The following is a 6,668-nucleotide window of genomic DNA, read 5'->3' on the forward strand; positions in this document are numbered from 1 at the left end:
GACGCACCTTCCCCTGCTCTCGCTCTGCACTCATTCTCTAGCCTCTAAGAGTTACGATTGTGTCTCCTCCTGGGCCCTGCCCTCAACCCCACCTCAGGCTCTTGGTTGCTTGAATTGTCTCCTTTGATGGGGGATGCAGTTCATCATCATGGTTGGGTGGGGGGGAGTCGGTGCATGGCCAGAATGGAAGAGAAACCCAGGTGCACAGAGAAATGAGGCTGGGTGGAGCAAGGGGCTGATGAGACTGGAGGGGTGAAAAGATACAACAGCTCACCGCAGATTCAAACCCTGTATTTCTGACCCCCTGAGCACCAGGACTCCCTCAGCTAGAGCGAGCAAAGCACCACAGCTAAGAAAATACCCAGTTGATCCCCCATCATAGGTCATCAGCCCCCACCCCCCAGCAGGTAATTCAGTTCCTAATATCTAGTGTACACCAAACAAGGAATGATTAAAATGAAACCTTTATTGAACATCTACTGTGTGCCAGGTGATCACCGTGCCAGTTTGCAAGATTTGTAAAACAGGGCTTCTCACCTCAAAGGTCTATATACTCTGGTGGAAATCCCATTATTTCCCTCTTCCATGGAGATGATAGCTGAGATTTTTCACTCCTATCCTCAAAAATCATCCTCGGTCTCTCCTGGGGGTGTGAGGTCATTTCCTCCACCCTTGGACCACTTCGCAGGCAAGCTAATTCAGTATCCACTGAGTGTCAGGTGAGCATCCATGTCACTACCTGGTTTGATGCTTGCTCCACAGACCCAAACAAACCTCGAGCCCTCCTTCCTTTATTATTAGAGCACTTAGAGTACTTCACTGTCCTCCCAGCCCAAATATGTGGCTGTCGTCCCTGTTCCCTGTCCATGATCAATATATCGCTGTGGCAGTGCCTGTGTGGAGCACACCTCTCCCCCAGCAGCTGGTAGGGTTTTCTCTTTGCTATCCACCTGGTTACAATTGTTTGGAGTGGGCTTGGAGTTTGGACTTTTTTCTGTATGTAATAAACAAACAACAAACAAATCACCCCTTTCACCATCAGTTGTAGAAATCATCACTCCTTTTCCCATATCCAAGTTCCCCTTGTAAGGCCCACCTGACCCTGTCAAGTCTAGAGTTAAGTTTACCTGGGAGCTCAGCAAGTTTAAATGTAGGCACCCCTCACCTTCCAAGCTCCTCCCACCACCCTGGTTAATGAGTGCCATCAATTTAAACAGTTTTCAAGGTGACTCACAATAGGAGAATGTTTGAAATGGCCCCAAATCTCACACCTCTTACACGAAAGGAATTTGATAGAGATTCTGACAGTACCAGTAATAAGCTGTAAAGCTCAATGAGGTTTTTATAAACTCTCAACAATGAAAGAAAAAAAACTGAATTGGCCATACTAGAGAAAGACAAAGAGAATAGAAAATAATATTATAAAATCATTATCATATGAAGAGGTGGTCAAAGAGTTCGTATCTAAGAAAAAGGACATGAAATTATTATAGCGATGTGTTGGCAGCTATTAACTACAAATATTTCTAGATTTTGTAATATTTATGGTGTTTTATCACCTTAACATTGCAACTGGTTGTGATTTCTCAATCTAGGTAAACATTAACTTTTACATCTAATTTTATATTCATGGTTTTGTTTTTGTTTTCTTAAGGAGGGTTCCCCCAAATTGTAAAAACATCAGGACCGGGCTTCCCTGGTGGCTCAGTAGTTAAGAATCCGCCTGCTGATGCAGGGGACACGGGTTCGAGCCCTGGTCCGGTAAGATCCCACATGCCTCGGAGCAGCTAAGCCTGTGCGCCACAACTACTGAGCCTGTGCTCCAGAGCCCGCGAGGCACAACTCCTGAAGCCCGGGCGCCTAGAGCCTGTGCTCTGCAACAAGAGAAGCCACTGCAATGAGAAGCCCGCGTACTGCAACAAAGACCCAACGCAGCCAAAAATAAATAAATTAAACAAACAAACAAAAGCATCAGGACCCAAAAAACCTGAATCCACTGCTCCTATGACCACCACAAACCTTCCTGAACTCATCATATGCAAAGTTGTAATAGACACATGCCTTAATTTATTAGTGATTGTATATTTGCTTGTATGTGGCTCTAAGCTTCATGAAAGCAGGTGCAACATACGTTGTGTTCACTGCTTTAAGTCCCATGCAAGGCTTTCTCATAGTAAATGCTCAATAAATATTTGTGGACTATTTATCCCCTTATTGATTGGTCATTCTTTAATTTATTCAGCAATAATTTTTTGTATATATATATATATATATATATATATATATATATATATATATATATGGGGGTTTTTTTGGCCACGCCACAAGGCCTGTGGGATCTTAGTTCCCTGACCAGGGATCGAACCCGTGCCCCTCTGAAGTGGAAGTGCAGAGTCCCAACCACTGGACTGCCCGGGAAGTGCCCCAATAATTACTTTTTGAAGAATTACTATGAACCAGGCCTGGAAATACAAAGTTATCCTCTACCTGCTAGGACTTGACAGCCCAGGGGTAAAAATTGCCATAAAACCTCAACAGAACACAGGAGGTGACGTGTTGAGCATAAAGGGTGGCAGGCAGAGGGTCCTATGGTATCACAGAGGAAGCACACGAATCCAGCCTGCAGGTTCAAGGTGAGCTTTCTGGAGAAGATGATGCTATCTGAATGAGTCCCGGAGGAGAATGGCGGGAAAGGTTGCTTTCAAGGCAGAAGGAACAGCAAGTACAAAAGCATGGATGTGGTGAGATTGTCCTCAAGCTGCGTTCACATCGCCAGGGTGTGGAGTGCAGGGATAGTGACGATGGATGAGCTGGAGACCTGAAACCGAAGGGTTTTTGGCAAAGAAGCAACATCGTCAGATTTGTTCCCACTTGTACAACTTTGGAGAATAGATTGAAAGTGATCAAGGTTGAAGGCAGAGAAACCAAATGCAGTTCTCCAAATGACAGTGAGGGCTTGAACTGACATGGATGAGTGTGTGGGGGGGGGAGGGGGGAGGATTCAAAAGATGCCAAGGAGCTAGAGTGGGCAGGACCTGGAGCCTGGCTGGGACGGTGAGGGACTGGGCAGCTTGGTGGGAGCTAGTGAAACGGGCAGGAAGATGATGGGCGTGTTGCGTTTCAGATCCCTGTGCACCATCCAGGCGGGGCCAGAAGTGAGCTAGATCTGAGCTCAATGGGTCTGCAGCTCAGAGACAGGTTTTTGGCTGGAGATACCAGTTTGGGAGTTATTGGCATATGATGGCGGTGGAAACTGCGGGGAGTGGGAATGGGGGTGTGGGGGAGGCTGTAGAGATTGGGAAGACTGAGGAAAGCTTTACTACTTCACCTTTTTTTTTTCTAAACAAGCATTATCGAATTTAAATCATCATAGGAACCCCGTAAGCGGATGGGCGTTCTCATGATATCCACTTTAAAAATGAGACAGCCTCGGAAGGTTAAGTGACCTGTGCAATGCACTCAGCTAGTAGCCAGCAGGTGGGCCTGACGCCGCACTCAGCATACAGGACAGCCTTCCAGCCCCACCTCCAAGGACCTGTAGGACACACGTGTCCTTTTCCTCCTTCCTCGCTCACCCAGGCCAGGCTGAGGGCACTTCCCTCCCTCAGCCTTGGACCCTTTCTCTTGTGGAGCCCCTACTCCCCACTAGACATTAAAGGGGTGTGATTTGGCCCCTAACAGTCACCAGAGCCTGGCTCAGCCAGCCCCCAATCTTGGTGACGGGGAAGAGGAAGGACCCTGAGCACTGATGGAGTGGCAGAGGACTGAAACTGCCAAGACTGGGAGCAAGCATCAGTGCGAGCCGATAAGAAGGAGGGCGGAGGAAGGGCAGAGCTCACCACAGAGGCCAAGGCTACCAGAAGGCAAGGAGGTAGAGAACGGAGGCAAGGGGGCTGGGGACCAGAGCTTAAAGGGAGGGCTGGGGGTGGGTAGTGCGGGAGGGAGGCCGGGGAGAGGTAATGGGAGGCTCATTGTCCCAGCAGGGGGAAGTCTTTTGTTTCCTCTCTTCCCTTGGCAGCCTGACAGGATATGAGGCCAAGCCCCCCCCTCCATGCCAGCATCCCCCCACCCACTGGACAGGGCCCTTCCCTTACCATTGTATCCTTGACCGGGATGGGGGCAGGGGCAATGGCTCTAGGCGGGAATACAAGGACTATTCGTGGCTGGGGGCTAGGCTACCGAGGTCCTGCTGGGACCAGAAGCCCCCAGGCTAGTTCGTGGAGCTTGGCAGGGAAAGCTCCGTGCCTGGGGAGGAGCAGGAAGCCAGGCCAGGGTGGGGCCTGCACCGAGGGTAGCAGGTCGGGCCAGGGGGCGGTAGGCTGCGCCCAGAGGAGATGACGCAGCCCGTCAGGCCTCTCCCAGCCCCCACCATTCCAGCGTGGGGGCCTGAGAGCTCACCTGAAATCCAGTGTTGACATCCCCCCCACCAGGGCGGTTGGGATCTGGTAGAGCCCAGCGAACTCCGGGGTCCGGCCTGGGCCCTCCACCGCCGCTTTCCTGTACTCCCTCCCTCCCTCCCCAGGATCCAGGAGTCTGGCCTCCCGCTGCGGTCCTCCAGGAACCCTGGAATTTCATCCATCCCCTCCTCTCCCTCCTGGGTCATTTTGCTCCATCAGCTGTTACTGCAGGAAGGGCGCCCTGCTCAGCCTCGCCTCTCTTCCCGAGCCTTTTGTTTGCTGGGCCTGCAGGAAACTGTAGGGGCGGTGGCCAAGGGCTCATCTGCCCCTGGGGCCTGGTGGAGGTGGGGGGGGTCCGGATTCACGAGACTTAATCCTGGGGAGCTCACGGCGGGGGTAGGGAGGCTCGACCGCCGGGGAATTGGCCTTTAGGGCCTGAACTCGGAGTTGGGGCACCCGGGGGCGGGGATTGGACGTCCTATCTCCGAGGGGCGGTCCGGGTGTGTGTTCGGGGATTCCTAGAACTGGAGGCTGGGGGGACACCCCGAGGTGACCTAATAAGTGGGAGCCAACACGAGGGGAGAAAAATCTAGATACTGAATCCCACAACCTCGTCCTACACGCCTCGAATCCCGGGAATCCCAAGCGGTGGGGAGACGGTAGGCAGGTCAGCCCAGGCAGTTTCTGAGGGTTAGCTAATTCCTTTTTCTTTTAAAAATGGTGGGGAGGTGGACCAGCACTTCGCCTAAGAATTCACGCTTTCCCAGGACTCGCCCGCAGACTAGGCGGCGGCGCGGACGCTCTAGCAAGCTGGCGCCCTCTCTTTGGTTGCCCTCTCTCTGAGGCTACCCTGGGCGCCGCCATATTCCTTTCACAGCGGGCGGGGCGGGGCCCATGCAGTCACGTGAGGAGCAAGCCCTCAGGTCCGCGATGGTTCCCAGAACCGTCAGGGAATGGTTCCTGAGGTCCCCTCGAGTGCCGGGGGCTGTTAGAAGTACCGGAGCCAGAGCAGAGAAGAAAAGACAAGTTCCTGTTTCGTGGAGCTTAACTTTCTGTTGGGAATGGACAGTCAATGAACAAGATACACAAGTAAACGACATGTATTATTAGTGTTAAGAGCTATGGAGAAAAAAAAATAGGAAAGTGGGATGGGAAGGAAGGTGTAGTTCAATATTTAAATGGGACCGGCAGAGAAGATTTCACTAAGAAGATAATATTTGAGTTCGGAAGACAAAGGAGGCTCATGCCCTGTGTGCCCACAGGGCGTTCTTGGACACAGCCCAGAGGTCGTTGTGGGGTAAGATCAGGAAATGAGCAGAGGTGAGGGCAGGATGCAGATCGGGTAGGGCTTCATGCGTAGGGTGCCCATGTAATATGTAGACCTCTCTGGGTCACTTCTGAGCGAAGGATATGCTGTTAATACTTATGCTAAGGCAGGAGGTATAACCTGGTAGCTGGACTGTAGTCGATGAATCAGAAGGTAAGTACGGTTACCTTAAGGGACTTTGATTTTTACTCTGAGGAAAATGGGAAACCACTGGACAGTTTTGAAAGGGGAAGTGTCATGAATGGATACTTGCTTTAATAGCATCACTCCGATGTGTTGAGAATAGAATGTAGGGGCCAGGGCAGAAGCAGACACACCAGTTAGGGGGCCACCAGTCAGGGAGCTGTCGCAATAATGCAGGCAAGAGATGATGGTGACTTGGACTAGGGTGGTAAATTGGGGTTGGATACTGGTTGTATTTTAAAAGTAGAGGCCAAAAAAAAAAAGTAGAGGCCAAAGGAATTGCTGATGGGTTGGATGTGGGGTGTAAGAGAGAGTTTTCAAGCACAAGCCCAAGGTTTTTGACCTAAGCACCTGGGCAAGTGGGACAAGCACAAGAGGCGTAGGTTGTGGGGGTATGTTCAGGCGTTGGATTTTGGATATGCCAAGTTTGAGTTGCCCGTTTGATGTGCGAGCAGAGATGTTAGTATGTTCTTGGAAGTCTGAAGTTCAGAGTAGAGATCTGGGCTGTAGATACACCCTTAAGGCACTGTTATAGAGATGGTATTTAAAACTAGAGGATTGGATGCGATCACCAAGGGAGTGGGTGTAAGTGGTGAAAAGATGTCTGTGGACTGAACTTCCAGTGCTCAGTGGAGCCTCCAGTCCACAGTGGCCTCTTGGCTGTTCCTCTAACACCTAGGAGTGCTCCAGAGTTGAGACAAGAGATGAGGAAGAACCAGCAAAGGAGACTGAACGGGAGGATAGTTGCATTTACCGGGGCT

Source organism: Phocoena phocoena, chromosome 15 (genome assembly GCF_963924675.1).
Source record: "Phocoena phocoena chromosome 15, mPhoPho1.1, whole genome shotgun sequence".
Lineage (NCBI taxonomy): Eukaryota > Metazoa > Chordata > Mammalia > Artiodactyla > Phocoenidae > Phocoena > Phocoena phocoena.